At 36.6% G+C, this 23,303-nt stretch overlaps 1 long non-coding RNA gene across 3 annotated transcripts in view; it reads left to right on the top strand.

Annotated features, from left to right (window-relative positions):
• The window catches only part of LOC108444986, a 28,349-nt gene extending 9,828 nt beyond the window's left edge, over positions 1-18,521 (top strand). Inside the window, exons 2-6 of one of the 3 annotated variants that reach the window (XR_001859712.1) lie at positions 14,682-14,836; positions 16,215-16,294; positions 16,550-16,597; positions 17,034-17,200; positions 18,448-18,521. This is a non-coding gene — a long non-coding RNA (uncharacterized LOC108444986). The remainder of the gene's footprint in view (positions 1-14,681; positions 14,837-16,214; positions 16,295-16,549; positions 16,598-17,033; positions 17,201-18,447) is intronic. The other 2 variants (XR_001859711.1, XR_001859713.1) reach the window with 2 other exon arrangements.
• Positions 18,522-23,303: the final 4,782 nt, after the last annotated feature.

The following is a 23,303-nucleotide window of genomic DNA, read 5'->3' as shown; positions in this document are numbered from 1 at the left end:
TAACTATTCTGATTTGCAGTAGAACCCAGCATCCAGCTATTTCTGCCTCATATTGAATACTCAGGTTTTGAATACTCCCTTTCTTTTTTTCCCTAAGTACTAAAATATAAAACTTTAAATTGCAGAATGCAGTAATTGGCATGCAAGCAAACCTAATGTGGGACTTGCAATGTGTAATTTTTGTGTCTGCATGAGGAAAATGAACTGTTATCTGGAGTTATTTATTACTTTTCAGACACTGAGGCCTGTAGGAGTGAACAGTGAGTATCCTTAGTGCTAAATCCTGTCTCCAAATCATTGGCTTGAGGAGTGCTGCCCACTAAGAATGGTCCTTGGCCTCTTCTGAGCAGTGCCAGGGAATTGCTTTGGAAAAGTGGCTGGCCCAAGTGGACAAAACATCAGGGAAAGTTCATAATGATGCATCACATCAGGGAAACTTCAGATTGAAAAAATAATGTTGTTGGTGGAACTATTTCCCTTTCTAAAAGGAATAATTAATTTTGGTGAGATTACTGTTTTTCTGGGTGCTGTTTAGCTTACATGTGTCCATGTGTGTGGAGCCATAGGCCTGGAGTCCATGTCTGTCAGCAATGAACCCAAGTGAGAAATCTGACAGTTCTGTCTCTTTGCCAGCCGAACTTGTTCCTTGCAAATTCTGATCTGTCATTTATTTCAGTCACAGGAAGTGGGATTCTTATATGCCTGGAATATGTCCACATCATATTTTAGCATTGTAAAGTAGGTAACATGAACTTTTCTTTCCTTTTTCTATAGTGAACAGTATGATAACTATAATACTCTAGAGCACATCAATGGTGCCTTGTTTAGTCAACTGCAATAGCAGAAGTTTTTTTGAGGTTACTTGAGAGTGCTTATGTGAACAGCTTAAAAACAGCTTGAAAATTGTATAGGGAGTAGGTAATGGGAGCAGCTTGAACTCTGAAGACCCAGGCTGATCACAGTTGGGATTGTGGAGGAGGTGGTCTGAAAGCTTTCTCATGCCAAAAGAATCTGTTCGCACCTTTTTTTTTGGTTGCAAATGAAGCAAGTTGAAGGCAGAAGAGGTGCCAGAGTGTCTCAGAGTGGGAAGTGGGGATATAGGTCAGGGAGGAACATGACTGAGCAGGCGGGAGTATTTGCTCCAGATCTTTCTCTCCAACATGTCCATGGCTGTTCTTGGTCTCACCTTCTTAACCTGCTGCATGAAACTTAGATCAAAAGTCAGTGAGAACAGTAAGTCAGGTTTCTCTGTGAGTCTGAGGCTCCTTGGAAAAGCTACCTTCACTCTGACAGTCCTTGAAATCTGCTTATCTTCCTTTCTGGTTCTCATTTTAGCACTTTCTTTTTTTCATGTATTTTCACGTGTTCCGTGTTACCAAGTCTCAAGTTTTTCATGATTTCTAAAACTTTGCTTCAGCCCCCTCCAAGTAATCCTAAAGAGGATATTCCCTACTCGATGCCCACAACATTGCCATAAGAAACTCTTAATTTTCTCTGGCTGCTAATTCTAACCAGTAAGACATACTTACAGTCTTTGGAACTTCACCAGGAGCATAAAAGAACCTTACAGACCTCTCAGATTTGTCTCACCAGAGGGGAAAGGATATATTTACATATATTTAAAAAATCATTACCTTATTTCTGCCACTTTTTAGCCATGTTTCCAGTGAGCCAGAGTTCCACAGGAATGCTCAGCTCTCAGTTCTGATGGAATTTGATATGAAAATTCATAAAGAAGCCCTTTGTTGCCATGTAGCTTTGGAGACATGGAGTACACTGCCCACAAGGGCTGCTACGTTGGCTTGGCTGGTGCCCAGCGCAGCATCAGTGCTCTGGCACTGCAGGGTGTGGTCTACCCAATTCACTGGGGCAGGCAAGACTCGTGGCTTTGCACAGGTGCTGATAACCAGGGGCCTGTCCCACAGAGCTGCTCATCAAATGGTATCCTGTGAACTTGAGGAAGTGAAGGAAGATGGCAGGAGACTTGGGTGAAGGCACAGAGGGAAAATGGGGAATATGTTCAGTTTAGCTGAAGCTGGGGATTTATTCTTAGAATAAATTACGTCTTAGAAGGGGAAAATTAAGCTAAGGTGGTAAATGCCAAGAGTTTTCTTCATTCCAAGATCATGTATTTTTCCCGTGGTCAGGATGCCAATTCTCAAGGAATCTTCAAAAAGTGTTGCTACTTAACATGTCCACTGGGGCATCAAATGTATCACACAGAAGCAGATGAAAAAATCCAGCATTTTTTTTACTTTTTGCCAGATTCAATATGAAGAGACATCTGTTCCATTAGTACCATTATCAGCAACTACACATTTCATATGTTCACATTTGCCAGCTGCAGAATGAGAATACCAGTGAATAATCATTTTTGTTGCTTGAGTGTGTCCGTGGCATCTTAAATTTTAGCTCCTTTGGAGTGTGTGAAGGTAGGGAGAAAAAAAATCATGCTTAAATTTAGCTTAATGAAAAAAATTACTAATGTCTGTGACTTCAATGAGGCACAGATGATCAGGTAAAAGTATTTACCCTGCACTTCAGCAACTAGGAAAATTCATGATTTGTTTAATCTATCAACCAAACCAGCGTTTCCAACATAGGCTGGTAGTGACTTTAAGGCCAACATAGACTCTTCCAGAGGACTTCTTGATAATAAATTATTATTATTATTATTTTTATCTGATAAAAATAAATCCATAAACAGCTGAAAAAATATTGACAAGCACCGGCCAGTACATCTTTACATAAAATGTGAAGATATGTGAAGGCATAATATTGTGCCTTTTGAGTCTCAGTCCTTATAGACTGCAGTTGTTCAAAGCTGTTTAAAAAGCTTACCCTAAATCCATTCTTACTTTTCCCAAGAACCCATCCTTGTGCTTGCCAATCTTTGGGAACAAATACCAGAACAGACTTATACAATCCTCAGGGAAGGGGAGTAAGGATGTAGCCTTTAATACTTGTATGATTATTGAATGGTGGTTAAAGCTAGACAGTCTCTAGTTTTATGCTTTTGGTTAAATAATGCTGTGAAATGCAGCAAGACAGTGCCTAAGAAATAAATCCACAAATATATATTGATCTTTGTTTATAATACAGTAAGATATCTTTTGAGACAGAACTGTTAAGGTGTGATTTCTCTGGCTTAGTGTGTTCTAGAGGTAGAAATACTAAACTGTGGATCTGCACATTGACTGTCAGTTTCAGATATTGCACTAATTCCAGATAACAGTTAACTTTCCTTCTGCAGATGAAATGATTACACACTGCTTATCCCAAATCAGTTTTGCTTGCATGCCAATTTCTGCATTCTGCAAGTCATAGATTTTAGTACTTAGGGGGAAAAAAGTCCTGAGCCAAGTAGGAATTAGCTACTTGCTGTGAAGCCCCACTTCCATCAGTACCATTTCATGCCTGGGGACAGGGCAATGGACTGCAGTGCTGAAAAGCCCCAGGATGCAGTTCTTGTTTCTCTTGAACAATACCCGTTCCTAAGGTTAATAATAGTAATGACAACCCTAACTGCACTAGGTGGTGAGCACATCTAATTTGGACTAGAAAATCCATGAGATTTCAGGAAATATGGGAAGAACTGTGCAGTTCTGCAAACATTTCTACATCAGGAAAGTAGCATGCATTGTACCATGCTGGCTCCTGTCAGTAAAACTGTGAAGGAAGACATTAGACCCCCTTAGCTTCACTAGCAAAGCTACATCTCTTCTGAAGCTAGCCTTTCTGTTAACTAATTAGACATTTCTTACTAGTTCTGAAGGTATTGATTTTCATTTCTTAACCAAATCAAACCAAAAAACCTTGACATCTTCAAAGGAGAAACTATTTTAAAAATACCTTGTTTAGGAATTTGTTTCATATTTTGAAACCACAAAGAAATAAATAATCTTTCAAAACATTCTTTTTTGCACCATTCAAAACAACACAAAGCCTTAACAAACAAAACTCAAGAACTTTATTATGGGGACAGACATTCTATACACCTGTAAAAATCTCCAGTGAACTTCACTGAGCTTCACATGCCCACTGAATCTCAGTGTACCCTACTTGGATTGAGGCAAAAGGAAATCAGTGGGATCCATTCTTCAACCAGCTTTTTTTTAATCCATTGTCCCCCAGTGCAGTGACTGTGTGCACTCTGTCATTGTCCATCCTTATCACCTTGCATGTGGACTGATGGAGTGCTTCCACAGTTGCCTCCTAGTACACCATTAATCCAGGGTGAGAACAGTCAGATGCAATGTCCCTCATGTAAAGTGATTGATAGTGACATTTGTTTACCACATTGCCAAGCTCTTTTTAATATTCTGCAATTTGATTTTCTCTGTGGTTTTTATTGTCTTCCACTCTGATTTATTAATTAATACTTTTGATAATGCTCCTTCATGTTAGTCTTCCACAGAGTGAAATAAACAATAATGGAAACTTTAAGGGTTTCAGTGAGTCTTGAGGAGGATTAGCCTTAGATACAGAATATCAGAGAGCCACATTCTGGGACTATTTCAGACTTGGCCCCATTCATGTCTTATTCACCTTGCACAGATGCTCCCCATGTACACTTTCTTTTCTACACCAATTATGATGGAAGTGAAGTTTGCTTGCCTTGGAATGCACTGTGATGTAAAAGACCGTACACAGCTGGTAAAGCAGATAAGGTGGCCTGTGTAAATCCATTTGAATGTCACAGTTACCCATGCCATGCATGCTGGGATTCGTATTTCCAGGATTGGAAACAGCAAAAGTCCTGGAATTAGCTAAGTCAGTGTGTGTAAAAACACATTGCAGAACTCATCCTTGGCTCAAGGCAGCACGAGACCTACATTTAAAAATTCACTTTAGAGTGTGTTGTACCTTCTCTTGTCTTTAATACATCTATTTTTTTTCCCTTTTATGAATAAAATAAGGAGGGATTCATGGCATTAATCATGCCCAAACACAGTGCTGTTTGCTCATCACTAACAGGTTCTACTTTTTCAGTTGGATGATTTACACTAGAAATAAATAATCCTCTTGTCCTGAAAAGATTGCAAAGGAAACTGTCATGTGCTAAAACCAACATTATTCTTTAGCAAGAAGCAAAGTAGTCCATAACTACTTGCTGTTGGATGGGACATGGCTGTGCTTACTTTTTTGTCTTTGGAATTTTCTTTTCCTGCTGGAAAATTTGCCTTCTCTCATGTCCAATTATTTTAACATAAAATCACCTTTTAAAATATAAAATATTATAGTCTAGGAAAATCTAGAACTCTTCATAGGGAGTGTTTCTGTTTCTAGAACATCTAGATTGACCTTACCCAAAAGCAGCAATACTTAGCTCTGTTAGTATGGTAATTGCATACCACTGGAATTTTTAATCTAAAAAAAAAGTCAAATGATTGAAAAATCTTGAAATCCTACCCACCCGCCCCATACATCTCAGAGTTTTTCCACTCACCATGTTGTGAAAAATAATTTATTCTTGGTTTCTTGAGGCTTAGGGAGATGTTAAAATTTTGCCTTCTTTTCCACCAAAGAAAAGCATCTTATCAGAAAATTTACACTTTTTCCTCAAAGGGAGTACCATAAAAGTATTGTCAAGGGAGCATGTATCCGTGATGATCAGCAATTTACCATCTTTTGTTCTCAGTTTTCCCTTCAAAGAAAGTAAAATAATTGTTTTGCCTAATAGCTAACTTTTTCATGAGACAAAGATAAACTGCAATATATTAAAACCAGGTTTTTAAAATACTTAAATTACTTAATTAATACCATAAATGACTTGTTAAAAGTATTAGCTAAACTCATTTCTGGCAAACCAACATCTTCAATGGAATCATGTTATTGATAACATATTTTCATTCTAAATGCAAACAAGAAATTGCGAAGTATTTTATAGGGAGAGGTAAGTTACCGATATCTTTATTTGTTCTTTTTTTGGCTTGTTTTAAATTAAGAAATTAAAAGCTAAAAATTAAGAAATCTGTCAAGACTGAATTTCACAATCTGCACGGGATTAAGGAATACTCACATTAATATCTGCAGTTTCCTCCTTTTAGCTGCAGAGTGGTTGCAAATTCTGAAGATGACAGTGCTGAATCATCCTTTCAAGTCCACATTAATTTTGTGGTCCTATTGGAATTATATTCATGCAAAGATTATTTTAAACCTTTGGTTTTTGTTGTGTGAGAACCACAGGATGTCATTTCTTTACTGTAACTATGGCCATGCTGAAGACACGTTACCAGGCTGAATGGGCCTCCGAGCAGACCCAGACCAGCTGCACTTACACTCCTTGTTCCTAAATATCCAGTTATGCAAATAAACATCTCTTCAGCAAAGCAACAGAAACGAGGTGTTCTTCAGAATTATATAACCCTATTAATATTTTTTTCATTAATCATAGATTAATGTTCAACTATGGGTTCATAGCATGAATATCTAAAAAGGATGGTGGTGGTTGTGAAGTTTATGTATTTTCAAGGGAAGCGAAACTTCTGCCTTTTACATTTTCTCACTCATTATTATACAACCAAAAATAGCTTAGAATTTGAGTAGAAGAAAGTATTTCATGCTGCAATTTTGAAGTATTCTAAAAAGGGGAATTTAGAATAGGTAATTTTATTATTATTCTTACAAAAATAGAGATCAGTATTGATACTAGTTAATGAGAAATTGTCACTTTTACATCAGTGGATGTTGAGAAAATAAAGATATGGCTATACTTTTTGCTATTTTATTCTTCCATAATTACAGATGATGTTGCAGTGAAATAGAGCAGTTTTCAATAGCAATTGAAATGTCCTTTTATTTATTAATTTATTAATCCAGAATTTAAACAAGCTTTTCTGTAAAATAAAAATGCAAAAGTGAGGAACAAATACTGTTGCCCTTGATGAAGCCTAGACACAGGACTGTGTTTTTGAGTCTTATTAGTCTTGCAGGCTGACCACTCCAATTTAATCAGCCTCCTGAGTACAAAGAGTAGATTGCTGCCAAGCAAAGGTTGTTAAATCTGCACTGTCTGGCTTGCAACTCTGAATTCAATGTCTGTGTCTAGATAAACAGGGCTATTTGAACCTGACAAATTTATCACCACCCAGCTACATATGTTTCTAGCAAGCTGTACCTTGATAACTAGAGCCCTTTTAAATCACTTTTCAAATCAAATGAATGATTTTCTATCTCCAAAACGAAGATAAAAAGGTAAAGATTGGTAAAATACAGACATCAGTCTTTTAGTGTAGGATCTCTCTGTCTGCACTTAGATTACCTTTTTTTCCCTAGTCTTTTGTTATAGGATATTTTAGTGTGGTTTTGATTAAAAGTAATTTGCTTCCTTGCTCATTCTATCTGTGCAGCAAATGAATGGTCCTCTGAAACTTTTCATATGCTCTACAGTGAAGTATTTTGCAGATATTCTCAATTTCTTTACAATAGCTCTCAAATAGCATTTCATGGAGAAGTTGTGATGCTGGAGATGCCCGAATAGGCAGCTGGGTGATGACAGTTCTTCAGACTTTCAATGTTTTTCTCTCACAGTGATATTCTCTAGTAGCATTACAAATTATTTTCCAAAATAGCATTTGCCACAGTTGTGTTTTCTGGCATTACTTATAGCTGGATTTTACTCAGAGCAAGTTGAAAAGCAAGGAAAGCAAAGCTTTGTTTGAATGTTCTTTGTAGTGCCCATAGCTGTTCCACAGGCTGCAAGTTATCAACACCACTATGGAGCTGTATGGGAAACCAAACCCTTCTTATCCGTATGCCCCAGAGAACAATTGCTCAGCAATCAACTGTGGATAGAAAATAGTTAAAATGGAAACCTGGTAAATAAAAAAGAGTTTGAAAGTCAAATACACAAACCACTCTATGGTTAAAAATGAAGGCTTTTTCCTTTCAGGCTATTATACTGTTATAGAACTGAAACCAAGAACCCATCATTCAAGGTGTCATCATTTCAGTTTGGTTTGCTCTTTTCCAGATATGCAAAATGTCCAGAGTCCAACAGCAGCACCTAGAGTGGGGTTGTTGGAGGAAATTTTTCTTCCACACCTTTACCTGCACACTGGTGCAATGTGTAGGCATTCAAGTGATGCTGGAGCCTACTCTAGACTGCTTGGCCAACACTTTAAACAGTGTGCTCATTCTTCCTCTTCATGGCCTCAGAGGGAAAAAAAAAGTAGGTCATAAAAAAGTCACTAGAAGACATCTTCCCAAAGTATTTTGACAAAGAAAAGAAGTCTTATCTGGTTTGATACTTCTGGGAAGAGTATTGGGATATCTATAGAGAATGAATGGCATATTTTTGTCCTCAGGCCTCAGAACCAGAATAATAGGACAGTGACTCATTTTTAGAACAACAGCTTGTCATATCTAGCCTTCCTATTGTTGAAACAAACTACTGTTTTGTTATATGATTAAAAATGAAGAACACTTGCCAGAAAAGAATATTAGTTTATCATACTAAATACCAGAGCTTTAGAATCACGGAAATAGGTTTCTTTCTTTAATTATGAAGCTAAACTTGACACTGAGGGATTACTCTGAGTCCTGTGAGGTGACCAGTAGCAGGTGTTTTCTAGCAGGAAGATGCAGAATTCTTCCTTCAACTTCAACAGATTAGTTGCCTGAGTGTTTTTTTCTGAGGAGCATCATATCTGTAGCTAGGTGAAAGTAGTACCCAGGTACTCGTATGGGTCTGGAAAAGACTGGCAGTCTGGATTTTCTACAAGCAATTATATTAAATCCTGGAAACTCCAGTCGGAGTCAGTAAGTCTGGCTGTTTTGGTAGGACTTGCAGCCAACCTGGTTGTTGGGAGGCCTCTTACACAGAACCAGTCAATAAACCAGTGCTGCTGTTTTTAAGCTGGAATAGTTCATTGACATCTTCCTGGATGTTCTGAATTCTCAGTGAGTATCCATCACCAAAGCAGGAGTTCCTCTGAATGTTAGCATTACTTTTCTCAAAGGATCACCTGAGTTTTCAGCATAAAATACTTGCAATATTTTTAGTGTGGCAAGAATATAACACCATAATTTAGTCAGATACATATTTGTCTATTGCTACATTTATGTGTCTTTCTATTCTCTTTATTGCCCAGCTATAAATCTTTATATTTACACTTTTTCTTTGTATCAAAAATGAAATTTAATGGGACTTCCTGTGAAACAGAACACCTCACTGTGGCTGGGGCTTTCATGAACATTCTGCTTTTGCTGTGGAACAATTCCTATGAACAGATTTTTCAATATGACTTGCAGGAACAGATTGTACTATGTTGTTTGAGGAAAAAAGAAATTCTCATTAGAAGCCGAAGTAGTTCATGGGATAAAATTTAAAAGGTGAAAAGCATCACTGGGTGCAATGCTGAGATCTATTGCACTCTCCTCAGCTAATGTGAAAGTTACTCTGATGTGCTCATCTCAGCACTCAGAGCTCAGGCACCAAACCATCATTTGGTTTAATTTCTCCACAGCCCCCATCTGTCACAGCCCACTCTAAGGCTGAACAGCACAGTCACACCATCTCCTGCTCCACAGGTCAATAAAGTACTGCCTACAGGCAGTGATTTACCATGTTGTTATTCTTCAGTAATTCAAAAGATTCAGTCATGTTTTCATAGGCAAACAGATCTGTTGCCAGAGTTTCATACTGTTTTCTAAGCCCTGTGCTCCTGTGAAGCATAAACTCAGCTCGGCTTTAAATGTTTGCTCTTCAAGCCTTTCTCCCTTCTGGGACTGGAGTGTCATTGGGGGGAGACTTGCACAGTTTTGAAATGGCTGTATGATATAAATTGGCATAAATTGAGCTGGTGGCTTGAAAGAAATATTTGTGAATAATGTAGCATGCTTTACTCAGTATTTTGAAAGTTCTGGAGTGTTTCTTATTCTGACACAAGAAATAGAACTAGATACATAATTTTCACGAGCCTCAATTACTTTAGGGGCGTTGTTGAGGGTGTAGTGGTATTAGATAACCACATTGGGAAGTAACTTTTGTTCATTATATGTCAATATTAAAATCACAGAATAAGAATTACGAGGTATCTAATGGGACAAATGTTGGAATAAGTTTCTCATTATTTCTATTTAATTTCTTTTCAAATTTAGTTAAAATTAAAGTACAATAAATCTGTACAACGCACACTAATGTAATTTTAATTTCCTTACAGTATTGTGTCTATCTGTGTATCTAATATAGGCACATGTAACTCACTAAATACTTTGAGACTGTGTAAAACCGGTGATCTTTTGATCTAGGCTGTAGATACAATATGTCTTTATTTTCTACTCACTTAAAATCTGAAACTTTGAATGTGTGTTAGCTTGCATGTTTGCTAGGCATATATCCTGAATTTCTTGGGACTCGATTACTGTGGCTGGACATCAGGAGCCAAGGTCTAAGTCTCACTGATCTATGCTGCTGCATCAGTGGTTGTACACTAATCTGTGCAATCAGTGTCACAGCAACAAGCTCTTTCACTACACGTCAAAGAATTACTTCACCAGGCTAAAAACTTAGGGGGGTTAGAGGGGCATCTCAGAACCTTTGTCTTCTTCTGGGTTCCACAGTCTGCTGGACTTCAAAAAAACCCGTGGTAAATAGATAACATAAACTCTCTGGAGTTAAACAGTCAACATTTGAAACGCCAATTTCTACTCACATCTCTCTTGTTGGTAGCTACCCAATTGTGTGTGTATGGTCCCACCAGGGAGCAAATGAGGAAACATGCAATTATCATCTGTGCCCTCAAACCAGTTCTCTGCCTCTTTTCTCTCTATTTTTATTAAAACCTTTCTCAACTGTTATCACAGGTTTAGCAGCAGTAGAGCAGAGAGCCCTGAAGGATTTTTGAAACTAGGACATGCAGGAATTTCAGTCTCTTAATCATCATTTGCAGGAAAGGAAATTCCTGATGCGTTCAAGAAAAAATATTTTGGCAATGAGATAGGACAATCACTGGAGCAGGTGACCAGAGAGATTGTACAACCTTCATCCACTGGGGATGCTTAAACTTGCTTGGACATGGCCCTGATCAACTTGATATAAATTGGAAGTTTGATTTACTTTTAAAGTTATCCCTTATATATAACCTTATATAAGGTTTTGAATGGGGAGTTCTAGTGAAATCCTCATTTTTCTTTAATGAGGTAATCAACTTCTGCATTGAAACCTCACAGTTCTGCAACAAGTTTTGAAGAATATAATGAATTATTGAGAAGCTTCATAGAAAATGGCATGCTCCATTCAGGTGCCTTTGTAATTATATGCTATGTTTAGGAATATTTAACTTTTTGTGTGTCCCAGTTTTCATAGTTTCCATAGTAGAGGAGTAAATGGTGGTAAATTGTCCTCTTACCCTTTTCAAAAGATCATAATAAAAGGTCCAACTTTTTCATAAATGTAGTATCTGGAAAATTCTGGGGCTCCACAAGCACAAAGTTCATTCCTCCACCTAATAACTGGGTCACAGTTGTGTAGGGTATCACATGGTTGTGTCTGTCTGCTCTGAAATTCATGTGGTCCAGTTCACATCCTGTTTTTCTCTGGGATAATTTAATCATAGTGAAAATCCTCTTACATGTATGGCAGCATAAAACCAAAACCAGAATTTAAAAACCAGACAACTTTTTGACCTTAAATATTGATTCTTACTCCCAAAACACTATTCAAGCATACAACTCACTCTTTTAGTAACAATTGAGAATATTCACTCTACTGGCAATACTTTGTTTACAGGAAAATTACGGTGTGAAGACAGAATCAGGAACATAACTGAAAATGGAAAATATGTATGAACTATATATATATAGTATATTCTCTCTATATATAAAGGATGCTATAAAATACAGGGTTCTTAAGTGTTGGGAATTATTAAAGGATCAGGGACATGGATCATTCATAGAATTATGGGATCAATAAAAGAACTGTAGCAAGAGCCTGCAAGCAGAAGGCCTGTGTGTGAGAAAAACTCTCCATGAGAAAAATCTCTGTGAGAACCAAGCTGGGAACAAGAAGGGAGTTTTGAGAAGGTACAGCTGTGTAGATAAGACCGAGAGAGAAGGAAGATAAACTTTGAATTCTTTTAATCATAACATAACTGTAGAAGCTTGCCAATGTAAGTCCAATTATGTAGAAATAGAAATTTGCTTTAATAAGTTTTAAGCCACTTAAGAGTTAACAAGCTGGTACACTATATAAGTGCCTCTGGATTGCTGATAAACGGAGTTTTGCTCTTATCAACCATATTGGCTGGTCTGCAAGTAACTCTCCCCGCTGGAGTCGCCGGGCCTCTCATCTTTTTACAATTCCAACACTTAAGGTTCTCACAAGGTTTTTTTGGTTGGGTTTTTTTATTTCATTTTTTTTCCCCCATTTGTTAGTTTTTTCTTTTTTTGTTTCCCTATCCCCTGCACCCTGAGCTAATTAACTGAATTCTAAGACGAGGGCATTGAAATCCAACGAGGACAGCTAATACTTGACAAACACAATGCATTAATCTGGAGACTGGGAGAACCACAGACACACTCAGACAAAATGATAATGACAAATAGACTTGGCCATCTCTTGTGGCTCAAGTCAGAATATGTGAAGACCTAACAGACAGTAAAAGGTTGCTAATTACTTTTATTTAGTTTTGACTGTAATTTTGAGGCAAAGTTTATCCCCGGAGTCTTTACAAATTTATCTTCCAAAAAAGCCACTGGAGAGCCCATAGGAAGAATTTTGTATCTACAGTATAATAGCATTGATGAAAACCTTGACTTAAGATCATTAACAGCAAAAATAGCATAATTGCCTTTGAATTTTTTTTTTTTTTTGATAGAGAGTAATAACTTTGACTTTTATGTGACTGCAGTTTCCTTACAGACTGAAATTCCATAAACCAGAGAGGGCCAAATGATGAAAACAAGCAGGACTAGCTTTCTGTTTGGGGAACCACTGTGGAGTGGAGAAAATAAGTTGTTTCAATGCTTTGGCCAAGGAATAATTAGCATAAAAACATTTGAAAAATGGAAAATATAGGAATTTATTGAGGAAAAAAAGTACAGATCCTGTGTCCTCTCATGTTTTTAAATAGCTGGTCTTATAATTCAGCCTCTTAAGCTGCAGGTGCCAACAGCAACAATGCCAGTATACCAAAAGCACTGAATTCATAGAGGCAGAATAATGAGGCCAAGCTTTATTATGTTGATTAAAAAATGGTTTTTGAGTTCTGTTCCTGGTCCTGGGAGAGAAATTCTCTGCATCTGAACAAATTGCAAAACTATTCATTATTGATTTTGCCACTCTGTTTTTTTCCCCCCACATTGGAGGAGGTACACAGTGCAGGAGAAAATGTGAGCTTTTAATTTTCATGTTGTGTAAGACAGCTTTTCAGGCAATCAGTCATGGGTCTGAGCCTCAGAGTAGGACCATGTCCAGTGAGAAGGATTACTTGCAAGAGAAGTAAGGGTAATGGTACTGTTGAAGGCTAATCACACACATTTAAAGGAGGGAGTGTAGATGATGGAGAAACAGACAAAAAATCTGGAATACACAAAAGACTGTCTAATCTTTGTAAAGTGAGGTTTTGAGAGCTTTTCCTAGGAATGTGAGCAGAAGAACTGGTTTAAAAGAGACTCAGCATAAAAGAAACCAGTCAATTTTTTGACTGCATACAGATAAGGAAACAGGTAAGGACATATATAGTCGTGAGAAATGGAAATGCTGAAGGATGTTGAGACAGACAACCTTTTTGTAGGAGATGTGATGTGTTTCAACACGTTGGATGATGCTCTCCACCTTTTCTCTCCTCCATTGACTTTTAATGTACTTTGTAACAAACAGGGAAACAAGCGCATGTGCTCCGCTCCATCAGCCTCTGCCATCTCCAGACATTTTTGGTCAGTTTTCACATTTGTTACTGTAATAATCTGTCACCTAAATAAAGCAAGGAGGCTCTCATTCAGTCTGTACTATGACCAGAAGTAGAGATGGCTTCAGACCCAGAAAATCACAAACTTAAATAACCATTTTTTTCTCTTTTGTTTGTTTATACAAAACATTTGCTAGGAAAATATCAGGAGAAATATTTTGAAGATATCCTTATAGTTGATTTTGCATCCTTGTCGGTTTGCTCACAGTTTTTCCTTTATTGCAGATACTAATTGAAATCAGTCCTATCTTACAGAATACCTGGGCATGAAGTAGGTTATTCAATAAAATTTTTCCAATCCTAGGGGCTTTGATTTATGTATTCAATCTAATGAAACGCTATTAAACCGCCATTCAGAGTATGTATGGAAGTGGGTTCACCAGTCATCAGTCACAGGCTGGCTTGCCTAAATTAAAGTTTGAGGTTTAACACCAACAGAGTTAATATTAATGTAACTTTCATATTGTCACATATACTAAGGGGCAAAGGAAATATTGCCTTCAGAAGAAAGGAGCAGGTGCAGGCCAGGGTTTCCATTCTCCAATCCAATGCAGTAGGTCAAACAAGACTTCAAAATAACATTTGAATCAGTTATCTGAACTTCAGGTTCTCTAGTGAATCACAGGTCATTTATTACAGAGTTTCTTTACAAGTGGAATGGTGTAACATCTTGTCATATTACTAGGATGAAATAATTTTTTTTAGATTATCTATAAAGCTTATTTCAGCTGGTTACAATTCTTCTCACAAATGTTTTCATCATTTCAGACATGAACATGACCCATGGAATCACTGCCTACTGGAGCAAACAAACTCCAGCTCCAGTAGGAGCTCTAATTTGTTGTGATTAGGCCAGATCTGGGTGATCAGAAGCTGACAAAATTACATTTGAATGCTGCTTTGTTACAGTGAGATATTACAGGGTAAGATCTGAACATCTCTCCTAGTCTCATACACCTGAAAAACTAGTTTGAAGTGGATTCAGCTCATTGAAAAATCATAAACTTTACTTACTACCTTGGTTTCTGTTGATCAGACTATGGCAAAAGAAAATATTTTGGAAAGACTGTTTCTAGACACATAAAAAAAAAGAAATGTGAAAGGCAAGAAAAAGACTTATTTGTTGGGTCTCATATGTTGAATATAGGTTTGGATTCCTTGGAAATAAGTTCATTAACTCCAACTGCCTGAAAAATTGCATGGGAGTATTAGAGAAATCAATAAACAATTTGTATGCAGGTGTATTTGGAATTACTTGTAGTTTCAGAAAAACGTCTTCAAAGCTAAGGTCTGCCACTAAAACTTCATTGACACTTTTGGGGTTTTTTTTGCACCAGTACACAGTTGGAAATCGCACAGGACTATGCTTAAGACTGAGGTAGACTTGGGGATTCAAGCACTACAGAGAAACAAGTGAAAATGGAGGATTTGTCTGAACTATTGCTTAATGTTTGTCAGAGAGTCACAGATTTTAAAGTTGTTATGGTGAAATGAGAATAGTGAAGGAAAGGAGCCCAAGAATACAAACTGGATTAGCGTGTAACAACTGGAGGAAGTGTTGTCTCATATCTTCTTTGATATCCAAGATACATCCTACCTATTCTGGGATGACATTAGATGTCCAGACTTTCTTTATGTTGGAATTGGGCCAATTGCCAAATTCAAATCTGTTGCACAAATTTTTCCACATGATATTCTTCTAAAAAAGATGAATCAAATGCTTAAAATCAAATTGATATTGCTTTAATGAGTTTCCTTTGCTTATTTTAAAATGGTGGGAATAGAGAGCCTGTGTTGGAATAGATGACATCTGGGAAACTTTGTATTACAATGGCTCAGGGAAGCCATTACACAGTGAAATCCAGTTTTGTGATTTTCACAGTGTAGCTCTGAGCTCAGACCCATTCCTGCCTCAAAGGTTTTGTTCCCCACCTGATGTTATTGAATATTAGAAGAATTTCTGACAGAATGTTTCCCAAAGGCAACAAATTTCTATAATATACCATTGTTCAAAAAACACGCAATACCTTAGTTTTCTTTCCTCATATAACTCCAAATAAATTAATATGTTCCAGGGAATGTAATTTTGCAATACTGTGGGCAACAATAAAATTCCAACATATAATGTTCTGTATAGTAACAGGTCTCAGGAAGTGGTTTCTTAGCTGCCTACTGAAAACTTGCACTTCATGTTTCCTACAGTCTCTGCTTTCAAACAACAACCCCCAGCAGACAATAAATAAAAAATTCCCCCAGAAAAATCCAGCTTTGATTTGCTTGTGATTCTTTTTTCTTTTTCAGCTTAATCCTGCTCAGTGATGGCCTGAACTGTAACTTGAATTTTTGCCTCAAAAGTGTTTCCAAAATTTTTCTGGGAACAGGTATGGAAATAGTATCTTCAATATATTAGCTCCTCACTCTACATTTGGAAGTTTTTATTTCTCATCATTTGGCCACACAAATTATGAGAGGTTTTGTGGCTTTTAATAGGTCTCATATTTTTAAATTTCAATTAATTCAATAATTTGAATTTATATGATCTCATTGTATGTAATAATTTGAATGCACATCACATGTTGAACTTCATGACTGAGTCTTTGGAAGCAACTCAGAATAACATCTGTCTTTTTTCACAGGTTGATCATAATACTGACTTGTGGTTGGAAATTGCCTGCCATATCCAGGTTATTCTCAGTTACCTCAAACTTGTGGGCATTTATAACATTAACAAAAATGTAATTAAATATCAAGTCCCCTTAATTTTTCCTATGGAATATTTTCATTTTCATCTGTATTGACAGTGCTCCTAGCATAGGTTTATCAGCAAATATCACTGACATCAACATGGTGCATGTCTTATGCAAAAAATACAGATGAAAATATTCAGATCCATCCCAATTCCCACCCTTCAGGAGCTGTGATAGAGAAGTCTCTTCAGGCAGATGTTTTTCTTTTCAGTGTTGTCCTTCATCCCACCAAATAATTCACTGTTAAATACCAGTCATTGCCAATCCATACTTTTTCTGGTTTCCTACATATTTTACATTTCTTCCACATTCTATTATCTTTTTTTTTCTTTGGGAAATCTGCCTTTCATTTAAAATATTTACTCTCTTCCAGAAAACAAATAAGACAAATATTTTCCATTGGAAACAAGGACATGGTTTCCCAGTTGGCTCCTGTTACTACTATTAAGTCACTACCCCTTTTTGGAACTCTGAAAGTGCACATAACCCTTTGAAATAAGCTTAAGTGAGAGAAGTCTTGTGTTCATTTTGACAGAAAAGGTAAATATTACTCTTTCATTTTTTTTAGCATATGTTTATTTTGATTAGTAACCTATTTCAAAGATTTTGAGATAGTAAACATTCTGTCTCTGTTCCCAGAAAAGTTAAGATCTTGAGTAAATACTGGAAAGCTTGAACGGTCTCACAGGTAAATATTGACAGAATAAAATAAATTACTTGCGAAATGTGGCATAATGCTGCAATCAACAGAAAACTGAGAGGTGGTTAAGAGGCCAGCTTGATGGAAAACAAATATTCAGAAATTCTAATGGGAAGATTCATCTGCTCATAGATGAAGCCCCCTCTCAATGTCTGAATAATTCTGAAGGACAACATTGATTTTATACTTTGAAGCACAGAATCAAGTTTAAAGGTTTGTGTTTAAACAATGCGTAATGTAGTCAGATTAATCTTGAAAGAAATAATTTTCAGATACAAGTGTGTGAAAGATATAGATGTCAACAGGACAGATGGAGAGATATTGCAGCTTATCATTCTTAGATGAAGGAATGTGTTCAAATGATTTATCCTAATTGTATTTTTATGCTTCCTACAGTAGATCACTTATAAAGGCACTATCTATAATTTGTCAGTCTAGCATAGCTTGCTTTTGCTGAGAAAAAATAGAGAAGGCATGAAGAAAGCTGTGATATTCTTTAATATTTGTTGAATAAAGTGCCAGAAGGAAGATTTAACATTTTTGCATGCATCTGTTTTAAAACAAAAAATCATTTTGCTAGACATTGATTTCCAGAAGCTTGATTAAAGACTAAGAGTTTGGTTATTGAAAGCAGAATGAGACATGAAAATAAGAACATAATAGGATAAAAATATACATGATTTGAAGTTTTAAATGGAATGTCTGTGCCAGGTTGTCTCTGACTATGTGATAACAAAATTCTGGCTTACAGGCAAAAACCACATCTATTTGTTTACTTTAAACACCTCTTTTCTGACCATTGGACTCACAGTTGCATATCTAATTTTTTTTGTTTTTTAAGACTGTTGTGAAGTTGCCAAATGCCTACTGAAGCTGTGGCACACTAAAGTGATTCCATATTGATCACAAACTTCAAAACATGGATCAAGCTTTTGATTACAATTGGTCCCAAATATTGAACACTTGGCCTTTTTTTTTTTTGTAAGAGATGATGAGATGACATCTAATACAACTGCTGCCAGTTTGAAAGCTGAATTTCAGGACTGTGTTTTGAAGCAAACTTAGAGATTTTTTTTTTTATTTGCAGTATTTCTGTAAATCATCTAGAACAGAATTTTCTTAGCAAGTCCTAAGGCCTCCAGCTTCTCTGATTATTAAAGGCAAGTAAAGAGTTCTTAAGCTTCCTTCCTTAAAGTCTACTCTTTTCTTCCACTTTCTTATGGTGATGGTACAAGTTGACAGGTTATTGGTAAGGTATCTGTAAGCATGATTTTGTAGCTTACAAAAATACGCCTTCCTTGCACAGTGTAGTGCAGATAAATACCTCTACTGAGGACCCTGGTTGTTACAGCTTATTTGAATAAAGAGTAGGTAACAGGGTCTGAGAGGTGTGTAGAGGGAGAAAGGGAAGAGTGGCATTTTCCCTCCTCTTGTACAAGAGCTATTGGCCTTTACAAATAAAATATAAATATTGTTTCCTTTATAAACAAGGAAACAATAGTTGGTGTCAAGGACAGGACAAAGCTATCCAGCCTTTTCACTGCTTGAAGTCTTCTACAAGATGGATGGGATTTCTTCATCAGAGGAGAGTCTTTCATGTGGAAAGCTGTGTCGTGTGTACTCATATCAGGTCATACACATCTAATTGTTCACTTCCTAGAACAATGAGTAAGCATTATTAGGACCCCTCTTTGTGAAGGCTAATTACCTCCATATTGCTCTGCCGTCCTGGCAGCATGGTTTTTCATTCAATACTGACTTGGTAGAAATGGTTTGTCTGGAAATTCAATTTGACTTTGGCTACAGCTCAGAAAAAAAGCTCAGCACTCATTAAGATTACTAATGATGAAGTTTATATTTTATGAATTTCTCAATACTGTCTTTTTAGATGGAAGTGCCATTTTTCTGGAGTAAAAAACACAGTAGTTCATATCATCTTGTAGGTAATTTCAGCCTACAGGCTCTCTGCCTCCCAGATAGATGAGAGTTATTACCCTGTGAGGCTTTTCTCAGGAAACAGACAGAAAATAATTTATTGAGTTGCTTTTTAGTGATGCCTTTTAAATTCGTCATTAAATTTCTGCATTTTTCTCTGTGCATGGAAAACTCTAGTATAGTTTTTCAAAATTCTATCTATAGGGTATAAAGAGAGCCTTTTTAAAAAATTTTTGTTGTCTTTTTTTTCTTTTTAAGTGATTAAACATTTTGTGTACTTGATGGATTTCCTTTATTGTTCTTAATGTCAATATTTCAACAAATAAAATGGTTATTGTTGTCTTTTATAACACTCTGTGCAATAGTTTTTAACTTCAATTAGGCATATCAACTCAAAAGTAAAGATTTCATAAGTTTTAAGTAGCATCTGCTATAATAACTATCCATTAAATTCAGAATATAATTACAGACATGCACAATGCAGGTCTGAGGCCTGATTAAACTGATGTTGAATCTTCAATTGTTTAGATTTTAGCATTTGGGCTGTCAATTAAACTACGTTAATTACAGTGCTTAAAATATTTTTCCCAGCTATTGTGAGTGTTAAAGTAAAAAAACCTAGCTGTTGGATAGCAGTAATTATTTCCAGTCCAGGGAAATAGATTATCAGTAGCAGCATCAGACACAAAACTTAAATCTACTTCAGGACTCCAAGATAGAAAACCGCTGTATGCAGCTGCAATTTATCAGGGACTTCCAAACATCATGCTGTTTACTTAAAAGTTGATAAATGTGGCACTTCAGCTCTCTCTTCTGCAAGGTGTCCACCTTCTTCTCCTCATCTTCCCTGCTCGGGAGACCTTCACTCAACTACAAGATAAAACTCCTGCAGACTTGATCCCAAAGTGAGCCACTCTGAGTTAATTCCCATGATTTAAATGCAGTTCCTGAGCTTTTTGGTATTAGGAGTGAATGTCATAATGGAAGATTTGGTTCAATAATTACAGCCTGTTGAAGTCAGTGGGATTTCTGATAGAGCAAAGAGTTACTGAGCATTATGCAAATGAGCCCAAATCATTACACAGCTATTAAATGACTGTGTGCACCAGGAAGGAAGAAAAACTGTTGGTGGCTATAAACACTTGTAATTAACACTGATGGAAAGAAATGAAGCAAAGGGCAATCTAGGCTGAATGCTAGAAAAAATGCTTAATGGTAAGGTCTATCGAACTGCATGAAATTTCACTGACTAATGGAAGCAACTTTCAGTTATAACACTGAACTGGACAAAGAAATGTGTTCTAGGAACTTTTTCTGACATAGGGAGCTGAATAGTGTCTTTTCAGAATATATGAATAATTATTTTCTTCAAAAATTTTGTTATCCAGGCTGTAGGTTTTGGCAGTAGATTCCTTTCTGCTTGAAGTTAGGGAAATACATTTAAATTTGAAAATATAATTCTGGTGGTGTGACAGGTACAAATTTTCCAGTTGCCTTTAGAAAATAAAACCAAGGAGAGTTCAGGACTTTCATGAGAAATCTAGACTGAAATGTTTCCTGCAGAATTGAGAAATGGGAGAATGGCCACAGGCTAAACAAAACTGTATTTAATTCTTTAATGGTTCCCACAATCACAGAATGGTTGAGATTGGAAGGGACCTCTAGAAAGCTTCTGGTCCAATCTCTGACTGAAACAGGGTGACCTAGAATCAGACTGTGTCCAGTCAGCTTTTGATTCTCTCCAGGGATGGAATCTCCAAAACCTCCCTGATCAACCTGTGACTCTCCTTGGTCATCCTCACAGTCAAATAGTGTTTGTTGTTGTTCAGAAGGAACCTCCTGAGTTTCAATTTGTGTCCATTGCCTCTAATCCTGTCACTAGGAGAGCAAATTACCTGGTTACTAGCCAACATACATTTTTGGTTTTTGGATGCTGTTTACTAAAATGGCCAAAACCTGCCCAGACTATTTTTTTCCCCTTATTTATTACCAGTTCCAGTTGCCAGCAGAGAACTCCTTAGGAAGAGTTAATTCTGTAGCTGCATTTTCAAACTCTAGTTGTCTGATTTGTGAGAAGGTGAGAAAATGTAGACTGTGCATGAATTTCAAATCATCTCTGTGAGGTGATGCAGTGAAGCTTGAGAAGGATTCTGAAAAAGCTGAATTTGTAGGCCTGAAAACTGAGTTGTTCAATCATGTGTTGTTCAATCCTTAAGAAACTGCAAAATACAATTCACCCCACCTTAAAAAATAGACTGGTAGTACCCATACCTTCTGCTTTTATGATTAATGCTTAAATTGGAAGCATCCAACCTCTCTTAGATGGTGATATAAAGAACAAGAAGCTGGGATAAGAAATCTGCTACTACCCTAAGCAAATGCATCTTAGAAGGAAGTTTCACATGACACTATTATTGGTATAGACCTGGCAAAAGTTTGTCCTAGGTTTTTATGAGATTCAGAAGAACCAGTTCAGTCCAGTATCTACATAGACATGTCTCTGTTCATATACAGTGTGAGAGGCCTTATGTACAAACTTTGGCTTTACCATAATTACCAAGAGAAAAATTAATCACCAGAGAAATACCTTGAGAAATTCAGTAATCACTGATTTCATAGTAAGCATTTTATATATAAAACGAAGTACTTATTTGTGAATAAGTATGGAGAAACTGTTCCACTTAAAAGCTCTGATTTCCTATGCATAACAAATAAAAGAACTTGACAGTAATAAAAATACAGAATAATACAAAATAATTTTTTTTTTCAAAATCAATGACAGATGATTTTTGGTTTAAGGTGATATAAAATATTGGAACATGGCTTTGGTACCTAACATATAGCTGCAAAGATTTAATGTTGCTGAGCAGCTTGCTTGGATGCCTTTCCAATGATTTGCAAAGCCTTGAGGATTTCACAGTGATTAACTCTACCATATGTTTTTTTGCAAAGGCCAGTTTTGCCAGGCCATCAGTTTATATGCAGATTAAATTGGCAAGTGTGATCAAACTTTCAGAATCAAGTAAAGTAAATATTAATTGCTTGTAACTGCTTTTGGTTTTCTTACTGCAATTGGAAAGTTACAAAATAAAGAAGATAATGTAATAAATGAAATTCCCATTTGAGATGGCATCTGGAGTAGCAGAAAATTCTCCTGTTGTCATGGGCTATAGCTACCAGTTATGTTACATATAAATCATTTCACTCATCACTGGTTGGCAGATTTTCTTGGCACCACCAACATTCACAGTGGTTGATTCTCTAAGAAAAGGCTGAGAAATATTTTCTTCTTTAACTGTTTATGAATGACTTGTGTTTGGTACTTGAAAAAAAGGCAGATTTCTAAGTATGTGTTAGAGGTTTTGGGCCCTGGGAATGGGCAGGAACAGGCAGGTATGAATAGATACACCATGAGATTAGCTCAGCTGGTTAGAGCACAGAAATAACACCAGGCTCATGGGTTTCATCCCTATATGGGCCAATCACTTAAGAGTAGGACTTGATGATCCTTGTGGGTCCCTGCCATCTTGAATATTCTGTGACTTAGCTAGCAAGGAAGGGATCAGAGAAACACTCCTTCTGCAGCAACTGTTTGTCCAATGAAAGCATAATGAAAGTATTGCTCCTCTGGCCATAGACAATGAAGTGAAACAGATTAGATACTGTTTTGTAGGAAAATGTGAGGTGTCTGCCATAGAAGGCTTCAAACCAGGGTCAGGAAGTCATCAGTCCAAAAATGCATTTTATTACTATTGTCCATTGCTCAATTTAAAAAAATCCATATAATCTCATAAACAAATAAATAAATAAATATATGTATATATTTATGTATATATATATGCATGTAACAGATTTACAATTTATAAATAGATTGGTGGATAACCACGTGCTTTTGTCCTGAGAGCTCAGTCTCTGTCTGCCAGGAGGGAAAAAACATTTTGCTCTCAGAAGATTGATGAACTGCTTATATCTAGTTATAGATGGCTTCACTTAGACAATAATGTTTTC

Source organism: Corvus brachyrhynchos, unplaced genomic scaffold (assembly GCF_000691975.1).
Source record: "Corvus brachyrhynchos isolate BGI_N302 unplaced genomic scaffold, ASM69197v1 scaffold60, whole genome shotgun sequence".
NCBI lineage: Eukaryota > Metazoa > Chordata > Aves > Passeriformes > Corvidae > Corvus > Corvus brachyrhynchos.
The sequence above is the reverse complement of the archived record's forward strand: the minus strand, read 5'-3'. Positions and strand labels throughout refer to the sequence as shown.